The sequence below is a fragment of the Panthera tigris genome, chromosome F3, assembly GCF_018350195.1.
Source record: "Panthera tigris isolate Pti1 chromosome F3, P.tigris_Pti1_mat1.1, whole genome shotgun sequence".
In the NCBI taxonomy this organism is placed as follows: domain Eukaryota; kingdom Metazoa; phylum Chordata; class Mammalia; order Carnivora; family Felidae; genus Panthera; species Panthera tigris.
Window position 1 is genome coordinate 49,199,904 of NC_056678.1, and position 13,105 is coordinate 49,213,008.

Genomic DNA, 13,105 nt, shown 5'->3' on the forward strand with positions numbered 1-13,105 from the left:
GTGTTTTTGGCAAACAGGAAACGTGACTGTCCTGACTTCTGTCGATCTCCCTAGAACTGTGTAGGAATTTGCTAGGTCTGCAGACTGAGTGGCTTAATAACAGAAATTTTTTATCTCTCAGTTCTGGAAGCCACAAGCCTGAGACCGAGGTTTTGTCAGGACTGGTTCCTTTTGAGGGTAGTGAGGAAAAATCTGTCCCACGTCTTCCCCCTAGCTTCTGGTTGTTTGCTAGCAATCTTTGCATTTCTTGTTGTGCAGAAGAATCATTTCACATTTCTGCCTTTTTCTCCACATGGCGTTCTCCTTGTGTGTGCTTCTGTGTTCCAATTTCCCCTTTTTATAAGGACAGTTGTCATATTAGATTAGGGGCCCAATGTACTTCAGTTTATGTCACCTTAACTAACCATATCTGCAATGACCCTATTTGCAAATAGTGTCATGTTCTGAGGTATTGGGGGTTAGGATTTCATCATATGAATTTTGGGGGAAAACAATTCAACTAACAGGTGAAATGGTTATACCCTGGTTAGTCCTTAGGGTTAATAGTGAAGTCTGAAGTTTTACGAAATGAAGTTTAAGAATAATATATGGTAAACCCTTTAAGAATTTCTCTTGATTCTATGCTATGTTTCCTTAAATAACCCGAATTTCTTGCCCTACTTCTTACTCTTCTCTTTAGAAGTAAAGTGAGTTAGTTGACTAATCACACAAATGACCTTGATGTGAGGTGTTCAGTTCTCTCTCTTCTTTCTCTTTCACCAGAACATAGATATTGCAGGGAATTATTAGATCCATTTTGACTCCAGCTCCAAGTGGCATCTCCTAACCTGGCTTTATCAGTAACCCAGCTACTGATTGCGGTTTTGTTTCTCAACTTGGTCTAAAATTTCTGAAGCATATAGACCAGAGCAGGGCATGGATACAATGTACTTTTCTTAATACTAATACTTAATACTTAATACCCTTGTCTCTCTTCTCTTTTCTTCTCCTTAGTATTCTACTAACCATTCTTGTTATTTTTTACATTGCACAGTAAGATGCTCATTGTGGATATCTTATTAAAAAAATAAAATTTACTATTTATGACAGGCTTCTTTGATCTCTCCATTGCAGTATAAATCGTTGTCTATTTGAAGTGCATTTTTTATGCAAGGTGACTATGTTCACTTTTTTATTCATCTGTTCATTTTAGCAGCTATTTCTTCGGCCCCTTTATTATAGACATTTGTAATTCTTTTGGCTGTCTACTTCTGAGAAAGTCTTTCATTTGTGTGTTTAAGAGGAACGCCATACATTTGCCTGGGAGCTGAGGCATATGCACAAGACCTAAGGGTGGCTGATGAGATGTGTCTCTTGAGATTTTGAACCCGAAGAAATGGACTCAAATGAATACAGAGAATTTCTTTTGGCAGTAACTGGAGAGGCAGCAACGTCCATTTCCATGTGTTGCAAGACTAGCAATGACAGGAATCCTGGGGTTAGTGCCAACAGTGACAGTGACACCAGCTTCAAGTGCCAGTGTGCACAGTGATGGCAGCAGGAAGCAGTGCCAACCCAGGACTGACACTGTTTGACATGATGTTGGCTGAGGTTCTGGCTGCATTGCTTCCCTTTCTTGGTGTCCTGACTTTCCAGCTCTCCCAGACATTCTCTGACTTAAAATGTAATCAATACTTTTCATTCTTGTTAAAATCAGCTAGGGTTGGTGTTGCTTGTAATTCAGTACTGTGATTAATATGTGATAATATGTTTCGATACGGATCACACGTGCCAAACATGGTCTTAGCTGCTAAAGGAATAAAAAGGAGTTTAAGAGTCATGATCATAAAGAAATAACAATCCTCAAAGATCTCCTCAAAGTGAGTTTGTCAGCCAGAGTTTCATTTTTTTTTCATATTCTCAGTCAGTGTAAAGAAACTATATACTTTGTTAAGTACATGTTTATAAGGTCTGGAAAGATAAAATATTTCTGCTTAACTAGATCAAGAGATTTTAACAGTATCTTGGGGATAAGGGTTTTCTGAAGGGCCAGAGAGGAATCTTTATGTATCACTAAACAAACCACAGCATCACAGATTCTTACAGTGGAAGTGAATCCTTCAAAGCCATCTAATCCAAACTCCTACTTGTTCATAGAACTTAAGAAAACAAATTCACACTCGCGTTATCGGAACCTGGTAATTACCAGATTGGGGCCTGTCATTGTTTTGTTTCTGTTTTTGTTTTCATTATTGTTCTTATTGTTTTTAAATGAGCACAGACTTTCCTTAATATATCACAATTATAGAAACATTCCAGGCTAGTCTGTCAGTTAGCCAAGCCTGGCAGTGGAGCAGAGCTTCACGGGACAGGCCTCCAAGTATGGAACAGAGTGACTCCGATGGTTTAGCTACACTTTTATGCTTCACTACTGCTTTTCACAGATCTTTGGTTTTGATCACTATAGGTTTAATGTAGATCTATTGAAATCATAATAAAAGGAGGTTTGACTTAACCACTTCCCTCCATCTCACAGTTGCTATAATAAACTGCTTGAATAAACTATTCAAGATCCTCTTGAATAGTCATGGCATTTATATTAGTCAAAGGTTGGAGGACAAAGACAGAGTCAATTCCATCGACAAGTGAGAATGAATCCCCTAATCTTGAAGTTTTCTACATTACCTTGGCTATGACAGCAAAAATATATCTGGTTTGGATCCAGAAGCTGGTTTTCTAATAGTTGTAGGAAAATTCCAACTATATCAAGTATTATACACATGCTTTTGGAGCAAAGAGTGAATTCATGAGTGGTTATATTTTGTTTCATTTGCAAGAAGAAACTTGTTGAACAAGAAAGTTATCCTCAGGTGATAACTACACACCTCAGTAGTTCTTGTCTCCCTTGGATTGCTCAGTGCTTTAGCTCTTCTAGACCATTAGTTTCAGAATAGTCTTTCACAATTTAATGAACACTGTAGGAATAACCTCAGTGGCTGTGTTTTCAAACTAATAACGCTACAATTGCTTGAGTGGGAGCTTATTATTGTGCCAGATTGTCTTCTAGACACTATATATATATATATATATATATATATATATATATATATACACCCTCCATTGTTAGCTAGTTCAAGTACTTATTTTTCAAATTATTCAAGTTCAGTCAAACTCAAACTCTATTTCTTCATTTCCACTAGTTTTCCCATTTTGTTCTGTCCATTGCTTTTGTCATTGGAAATTTAGACATAAATTGTGAGCAGGAATGAAATCTACTCTTTTGAAATTCTATGAAATAAAATCAAGCTGTCACTCATGTACCTGCATCTGAGCGTGTGATTTTTAATTTCTAGAACAGTATTACCCCACAAAGATAGAACAGTAGTGCAGGGCAGCATGGTATTAATATGTGTGATATAAATACAACATACCCGTATTTGATTCCTAGTTTGCCTGAAATTACCAACTGAACAAATCACTTTAACTCTCTATTTGGAGAATTTTCTCTGAAAAATAACAGAAATCAACTAAATGTCCAACGTCCCTTCTATCTCTAACATCTATAATGCTATGACAAAGATTTACATGCAGCTCTAACATATAGATAGATAGATAGATAGATAGATAGATAGATAGATAGATAGATAGTATTCCAGTTGCATTCATCTAAGTGCCGATTTGGTGTCTTCACTTGAGAAAATTATGGGCATCTCAAATTGCAACATAATCTAAACCAAACAGTCTCTTTTTTCAAGATTCAACCCATAATTCTTAAATTGATCCTTGATGGAACCACTTTCCTTATAAAACAAGCAAGAATTGGAAATATCCTGGGACTTCTCCCATACTTGGAGCATCCAGTCCACTACCAAGCCCTCTCACATCAGTTCCATAATCTCCCTGAATCTACTCCATTCACTTCTTTCCATTTCTACCTTCTTTGCCTTAATTCAGGGAATATTTCCCTCTAGCCCCATCGGGTTCACCACCATAGCCTACCAGGCCATTTAGTTTTCCCCATAGCATGCCTTTCCACTTGTTTCTACAATGTCATAAAGAGCAAGTCTCTCCCCTAGCATTTATACAATCTTACTAATCTCTCCATCAATACCTTGGCATACCTGCTGTGGTATTAATACTGATTTATGTGATTTCACTAAAGTTTTCACCAGCCTCCCTATACCAGTCAATATGTTATTTTTTGATTTGTTTGTTCATGCCTAGGACTTCTTCCCCTATCCCTCACTTCTTCACTTAGGTGATTACTACACATCTTCAAGGTTCAGTTCAGAAATATCCTCTTCTAGGAAGAGTTAACAGGCTATGTTAACAGCTCTTTTTCTGAATTCTCATAGAATCCTGTACATGTCTCTATTGTTATCCTTATCATACTTATTTTTTTTAAAGACTAAACTGTCTTTATTCTTGATTTTCAAAGTTCTTGAGATTGGGTGCTGCATCTTTCAACCCTATCTTCCTGTGCTTATTAGCAGATGGTAATTTCTCCATAAAGGCACACTGCTTAAAATCAAAATGCAGTGAATATCTCCAAGATCTTAAAAGGGGTGGGAATTAAAGCAGTATACTCTTTAGTTACCTAGTATTCAGAAATATGAATATAAAACCCAAAGGAGAGTCTCCTATGGTGATGGCTTCAGTCTGTCTCTCCCACTGATTACAACTACCAACTCTGCAAAACACAGAAACAAATACCCGAGAGCTTGAAAACGTGAACAAAAGCAGGTGGATTATGGAGGAGAGTAAAAAAAAAAATGTTTTATTTTTCTTAAGGTCATGCTCCATAAGTATATCCCAGTCCAGAAGCTATACCATGCCAGTGGTAAAATGCTGACAGAAATCATAATATACTCTGGGCCAAAGGAAACAGGAAAGGGAGCCTATACAGGTTGGAAAATGAAGAGAGGATACAGAGGTAGTGAACCAGAGAAGGAGAATCCTTAATTTTGTGCATGAACCCTTACAAGTTCCAGACTAACCTCTGATCTATACATGCATGGGTCAGACTCAAACAAGCTCAGCAAAGTCTTGAAGAACTGAACTCAGATTACAATCAACTCCAATAAAAAGCAACACAGAACTACTGTGTAAGACTAACAGGATTGACTGTCTCCTCAAACAAAGACTGAAATATTTTGCAGCAGCTTTACAACATAACCCAGAGTATATATATTATATTTTCACAAGATGAAAATAAAAATTACTCAACATCAAACAAATCAGAAAAATGTTTTATTCTAAAAAAAAAAAGACAATAAAAAGATGTCAGCAGCAAGATGTCCCAGATGTTGAAATGATCAGATAAAGACTTTAAAGCCAATCTTAAAATTATGCACTATGAGGTAAACGAAAAGTCCCTGGAAGTAAATGAAAAGATAGAAAATATAAGACGATAAAAGGCTATTTGTTTTCTCTTAAGTTCCATGAGTTTCCAAATTCATTGGTGTATATTTGTTCACTATGTTCTTTTATTAAGCTCTTAATCTTCTGTTGTGTTTGCAATTATTTCTTTTTTACATTCAGAATTGTATTTGCATGTTCTCATTTATTTTATCCCTCTTTGCAGAGATTTGGCAAAATTATTGTTCTTCCTTAAAACACAGTTGTTGCTGTTTTTTAATTTTGTTTATCTTCTTTATTGATTTTTCTTCTGGTTGTTATTGTTTATGTTACTGACCTCTAGTTTTACGGTTATTATTTTTTCCGTTTCCCTTGGGTTTGCTCTCTTGATCTTTTGCTAACTTTTAAAATCAGGTATTTTTTTTAGAATTCATCTTGTTTCTGTTTAAATATACATAAAATTATTTATTTCCTTTTTAGTTCTACTTTATCAGCTACTCCTTACACTTTTGAAATGTAGTGTTTTCATTTTCTTTTTTTCTAAGTATTTTTAACTGATCTTTATAACTTTATTTATAAAAAATAAAACATATTTAGTAAGAGTATATGCACATACACATACAAATATGTTTATACTTTATCTTTACATAATTTTTATATGATTTTATGGTTTACTCATATTTAGTAATTTAAAGTTTTATTTCATTGTCATCAACAAACATCATTTCTAAGTTGTTGATTCTATCAAATTTATTGAGATTTGCTTTTGTATATTATGTGCACAGTTTTGTTTTTCACATGCTAAGTGTGAATATGTATTTTTTGAAATGTAAAGTATATGTATGTATATACACATATATACATATGCATATATTTCAAAGTTAATACTTATGTTCAAATTTTTATAACTTCAGTTATTTTTCCTGCTAGTTTGATACATTTTTCAAATAAATATAAGAATATCGTAAGGTATTTTGAGATATTTTTCCTATAATTCTTTCAGCTGTTTTATATATTTTGACATTCCTTTGTTTATTAGATCTGTTTTGTTTCTTTTATCTACTTGATGTCATCTCTCTTTTTCTTTGTTTTACACATGAATTCCCTTCTATTTGAAGCTTTATTTTCTCATATTTTTATTCATTTTTAAATATAATATAGTTTTTTGGGATGCCTGGGTGGCTCAGTCGGTTAAGCGTCTATCTTCTGCTCATGTCATGATCTCATGGTTTCTGGGTTCGGACCCCGTATCAGGCCCTGCACTGACAGCTTGGAACCTGGAGCCTGTTTCAGATTCTGTCTCCCTCTCTTTTTGCCCCTCCCCTGCTTGTGCTCTCTCTCTCTCTCTCAAAAATAAACATTAAAAACTATACATATATAGTTTTTAATATATCTCTTCTAGGGCAAAACATTGCTGATTTGCCTTTTATCATGGATCTAAGAATCTGTGTTTTTAATTCATGAGAAAATATTGTTAAATTAGAACTTATTTTTGAAATTTCTATTTTCTATTTATCACAGTTCTTTCTTTTCTTTTCTTCCTGGCTTCCTGGCTTTTTCTTGGCTTCCATTAGATGGATCAACATTTTATGCTATTTTAAAAGTTACACATTTTACATTTATATACATACATATTTCATCCTTTTCTGTTTCAATTTGTTAAGCTCACAAATCTTTTTTCCTTGAATATAGGGTGCTCATCTCCTTATATCTTATTCACTTCTTTCTTTATCCAAATATGTTGACATTATTTGTAATTTAGTTCTGATTGTAATAGATGTATGTTTCGTTTGTTGGTTTTGTTTTACTTTTCTAAATAACAATAAGCTACCCTAAACTATTAATTTACTTACACTTGTAGTATATCTCATAGAATCCTCCTTGATTTATTTTCTTGCCAGAGTAGTTCCTGGAAGAATAAATCTGAAGATGGTCTTTGTGTGGAATGGAAGTATCTAGGACTGCTCTTACCAACATGGTAGTCAATATTCACATATAATTACTAAGCAAGAAGATCTATAGATAGAGAAGCACTAGAAAACATCTTATTTATTTATTTATTTATTTATTTATTTATTTATTTATTGAGAGGGAGAGAGAGCAGCCAAGTAGGGGTGGGGCAGAGAGAGAGAGAGAGAGAGAGAGAGAGAGAGAGAGAGAATCTCAAGCAGGCTCCAGGCTGAGTGTGGAGTCCAATGCAGGGCTAGGCCCCATGATCTGAGAATCATGACCTGAGCCACCCAGGCACCCCTTACCCTTCCACTGAAATGGTAATTTGGCTAAGTTTAAATTCTAGCTTTGGACTTTGCCAGTAGCACTTTAAAAACTTCCCATCCAGTGTTGGAGTTCAGTGTCAATTTCATTAGTTTCTTTGTAGAATATACTATCTTTCTTAGGAAGCTTTAGAATTTTCTTTTTATATTTCATTATCAAAAAAAAATTTTTTTTTAATTTTTTTTTAACGTTTATTTATTTTTGAGACAGGGAGAGACAGAGCATGAACGGGGGAGGGTCAGAGAGAGGGAGACACAGAATCTGAAACAGGCTCCAGGCTCTGAGCTGTCAGCACAGTGCCCGACGCAGGGCTTGAACTCACGGACTGCGAGATCATGACCCGAGCTGAAGTCGGCCGCTTAACCGACTGAGCCACCCAGGCGCCCCTCATTATCAAAAATTTTTAATTTAAGTTGGTCTTGAGATTAGGTTGTTGTTAGTCTATGTTCTTAGTCATTATCTTTTCAGTATTTTTCTCCCCTGTCTACATTTTTTGTGCCCAGAACTTCAGATATAAGGATGTTGATATGCCTATTACTAGACTCCACATATCTTAATTTTTATTTACAGTGCCATGAACTGCCAAACTTTTATTCATTTTTATCTTCTTTAAATTTTTTTTAATGTTTGTTTATTTTTGAGAGAGAGAGAGAGAGACAGAACATGAGTGGGGGAAAAGCAAAGAGAGAGGGAGACACAGAATCCGAAGCAGGCTCTGAGCTGTCAGTACAGAGCCCTAACGTGGGCTGGAACTCACAAACCACGAGATCATGACCTGAGCTGAAGTCAGACACTTAACTGACTGAGCCACCCAGGCGCCCCATCATTTTATCTTCTTTAAAAGAGTTTCTTAAGATGATTTTCTGCTGTATACATTCTGCCTTTCTTCCAAGCTACCATTTTTTTAAAATTTAAATACTGTCTATTCCATAGATGTTTCTAGTTGTTTTTGCTTAATATTATTGTTATTTTTACTTAATGCTTTGGGGTATTTTATTTTTTTATTATTATTTTTTTTAATGTTTATTTATTTTTGACAGAGAGACAGACAGAACATGAGCAGGGGAGGGGCAGAGAGAGAGAGGGAGACACAGAATCCGAAGCAGGCTCCAGGCTCCGAGCTGTCAGCACAGAACCCAACATGGGGCTGGAACTCACAGACTGCGAGATCATGACCTAAGCCGAAGTCAGACACTCAACCAAATGAGCCACCCAGGCGCCCCTGGGGTATTTTAGACCTATTTATTATTTTTATTTCACAGTTACATTAATTCTGTTTTGTGTAGTATAAATCATTCAATTTGTAGTCTTATTTTTGTATGCATTTTGGTTCCTTAGATTTCTTATTATTCCCTCCACCCCCATAAGCTCTCTTTCAGCTACCTTAGATAGTTAGGGAGGGAAGAAAGGCTAAAAGTCTGGTTTTAGCATCTGTCCTTGGAATTTAAGGGAGGGGGTTTAAAAATATGCTCCAGGGCAAGGAGACCTGTATAGTTGAACATTCAGCCTAATCTTGCAGGTGACCTTATCCTTCAGGACATTCTCCACGCTTCATGCTTGGGTATTGTTCTTTTCCAGAAGTTTCTAATTCCCAAATTATGATCTTCTAGCCCAACCTGTGAGGTGATGGGGTGGAAAAAGTTTCTGTCTTGTCTCTCTAGGCATATTTTATTAATTCTTATTCTAGACAGTATAGTCTCTGATTCCAGTCAGATCTGGGTTGACACTGTTGCTATTCTGACTCCAGTGGCCATTTTTAAAGCAATAACCCACCCATGGCATTATGGAAGTAAAAAAAGGAACAAGTACATTTTCCCTCAGCCTAAACTCTCCACAAGGAACCAGACTCTCCTTAACTCTTAACTGTCCACAGACCCTCCTCCCTTCTACCCAATATTAACCTCAGATCAAACTCTTCTGTTTCCTTAGAAGTGTCTCATTTTTATTTTAATTTCACAGATCCACAAGATTGTCTGATTTTCATAATCAAGAGAGAAGTCATCCACACATTTCGTCTTTTTAGGAATCATCAGCAAGTCACAGAAACAGATCTTATATAGAATATGTTTACACATTTTAAAAACAACATTTTTATGAAGGCCAAATGTTCCTTGATAAGAAGTTTTAGCAATAGATTTGGTAAGCATTATAATTGAGAAGAATGAGATTTTTCAATATATACAATGAAATTTATGACCATGTAAATAAAATACATTCTGCCTTTATATGATTATTTAATTAATTTCTCCTTGTTTTGTGTTTGCCTCCAAGGCAAATAATATAATTTAGGTAAAAGCATGACTGTAGGTACAAAGCAAACTGTGAGAGATTGCTCAGTAAACTTTTCAACTCAGTGGCTCAATGACAATAGTGACAGCTTTTGCAATTAGTTTAGGCTCTTTGTTTCTTGAGGCAACTGTAAAACCTACAGCCATGTATTCACTTTTCCAATGAAATTGGTACACATCATAAAAATTGTATTTGAGTTAATTGGTACATTGGCTGACAGATTCAGCAAAGAGGCCAAGCCCCGAGCCATCCAGTTATTGCTTAAACTGCTCTGTTGTAACTATGTTGGCTAGGATCATTGAGAAGGCTGTGCTTCCCCAAGGCTTATATAAATCACAAATTGAGGACTCTGGTATCTAGGGATGTCAATCTGACATTTTTCATGAGCATCAAACATTCACAAATTACAAAAAGTAAAACGACATGCTCTACATGGAGGTATTTTATAAAAACCAAGTAATAATGTTATCTTGCTCAGAAATACATACAGGAAACTTTCTGGTTAACCAGATGAATAAAAAGTTATGTAGATATAAAATCTATCAATTTTTAAGTTTAAAATCCCTTTATAAAATGTATTATAGTGTAATATTTTCTAAGTCCAAGAAATTAGGCTCTTATTTCTCATTTGACCATAAAGAACTCCCTATCCACTCAGTGGAAATAAACTTTGAACTTGTTTTTAAAAGTTGCCTATTTCGAGTACTCTTGTAAGACAAGGATTCCTGGCATATCTATTTAAAAATCACTTTTCAAAGGACAATAAATACTTTAGGATAATTATTCTTAAACCTGGATGCTACCCCTTTAGGGGAGCATGAATACAACCAGTGAACTGTGACTCCTTCACTCATTTCAGTCATCTGCAGACAATGAAAGAGAATATTTCTCAAAGTATACTCAGGATATTAAATATTAAAAAATTAAAAGTAACTTAGAAGTAAATAGATTATCCTAAGTAAACCTGAACCCTAAAAATTTCAAACAACATATAGTTCCAAAAAACAATGTATTTTTCATTTTCAGAGCATTGACTACTGGGCACATGTAAGCATTTAAAATATTGCTCTATTTACTATACATACAAGAAGAATAGTCATTGAATATAGCCTTAAGTTACATCTGAGGTCTTGTGGAATAACATTACTCTCTTCCTGACATATTAGATTGATTCAAACATATTTATAGCTTTGTGGGGACACTGGAATTTTCAGCTTTCCTGGAAGAATTTGATCTGTCATATTTAATAACTGGAGGTAGATTTATAATGAAACTAATAAAGCCTAAGCTGCAATAGCCTTTAACCTTTAATGTCTCTAGAAGGGACCTAAGCAATATGTTCATATGATCATATGTATGCTAAATTTTTCAAAAATTCAGTAACTTTTACTGCATTCAGTCAGGACCATTGTGTATTTCCACTTTGGCTTCTTCTCTGCCATGCTTCCCCTCATGTTGGGTGACAATGGGGTATCTTAAGCATTCGTGAAATTGTGAAAGGGGAAGTTGAGTTGGAAACACATTTAAATTCACTGTTATCTCCTTTCTGATACAAATAAATATCTGCACTTATTCCAAATTTTATTTTTATAATGTATTCTTTTCCTTAAAGAATATTCCCAAATTGTCAGTGTTTTGGATTACCAAATCCTGGATCTGCTCCTGATAGAAATCCTAATAGTAACCTTGAGGACAATGTAATCCTGCAGGCTCCTTGCAGTTTTCATTGTGACCTGGTTTTATTTCCAGTCTCTACGAACTATTAATCTTTTGCCACTAGTGAATTGTATTTCAGTTGGGCTACACAAGTCTCCCTACACTGAATATTGACCCATTCAAATAAATTTTCTGCACTGACACATGAGGTACACTTTCTAAAAAAGAAAATCCTGTCATGTCACTTACAAATCTCTATTTTTCATACCTCTGGCATAAAGTCCAAAGTCCTTATTATAACTTGCAAGGCAATAAATATTTTATCTCTCCCTCCTCTACCCCAACCACTCTATGACCCAGTCCCAGAAGGGCAATCCTCCTTTAGTAATCATTTTCTACAGAAATGAGCTCTCAAGTTGGCCCACAATGTCCAAACCATACCATCTTTCTAATCCATTTAGAGTAAGGTTGGATATCAGGAAGACATATGATCCCATGGGAATTTTCACTTGCAGTAAACTGTATTGGGGAGATAGGGCTCCTTATCAAGATTCTGCTGGTCTCTGAAATGAGCAGTGATGTAGATGTGGGATTGGGAAAGTGATGTTTCCATTATACACAAAAAGAAGAAAAAAAAGTTAGAGCAAAATAGAAACACAGGGATGACTGAAACAGAGATGCTGAATGCAGCAGACATAAAACACCATGTGGTCCAAAGGATCAGATCATGATGGCTTGCGTATGACAGACTGCAGCCATTCAAAGGACCTACAGACACTCCTGGATTCTTATTACATGTCCCTCTTCTTTCTTGGTTAGAGCTAAGAGCATTTCTTTCGCTCATAGTAAAATAAGTCCCCAAAATTAAAATACACAAAGTTCCCATTACACTCTGCTCTCTTGCCTCCACACTTCCACATATTCCTTTGCTTATAACCTCTGTCAATGATCCTCTCCTTCCTCTTCAGTCACTATCTCTACATCTTACCAAAATCTTGTATCTGAATCCATCTTTGTCAATATATATTCTGGGAAACCTTTCCTAAAAACTCTAGACTGAGTTAAATATCACCACCACCACCACCCTTTTATTTTCTTCTTATTTACTACTTAAAATAGTAAGAAAGTTAAGCATATAAACTTATTTTGTGCACAATCCTGTTTGTAAACACCCACATAGCACTCAGTCCACAGCAGATGGACTATAATTAATTTTTGTTAAGGAAGGAAAAAAAAGAGAAGTGAAGGAAGAGAGTAAAGAAAGAATGAAGACAAACCAAGAAGATAAAAATAAATGAGGTGGTTTACTAACTTGCAATGGTCATACAAATAAATGGCAAAATTGAAGTATGAACTCAGCTTGATCTAACCTTCCAAATAGGTTCTTTCTTATACACTAACCAACCTGCTTAACCTACATCATAAGAAAAGCACAAGGAAGTTAACATATAAATGTTAGTTGACCTTAACTTGTGCTATTTGCCTGTTCTTGATGAATATGGCAGCTCAGTGTAAGAATCAATTATTTTATTCATAATTAATTCATTTA

General features: G+C 35.2%; 1 long non-coding RNA gene across 1 annotated transcript in view; it reads left to right on the plus strand.

Moving 5' to 3' along the window:
- LOC122235780 overlaps positions 1-9,836 on the plus strand; it is a 42,263-nt gene extending 32,427 nt beyond the window's left edge. Inside the window, exon 2 of the long non-coding RNA XR_006213818.1 lies at positions 9,571-9,836. This is a non-coding gene — a long non-coding RNA (uncharacterized LOC122235780). The remainder of the gene's footprint in view (positions 1-9,570) is intronic.
- Positions 9,837-13,105: the final 3,269 nt, after the last annotated feature.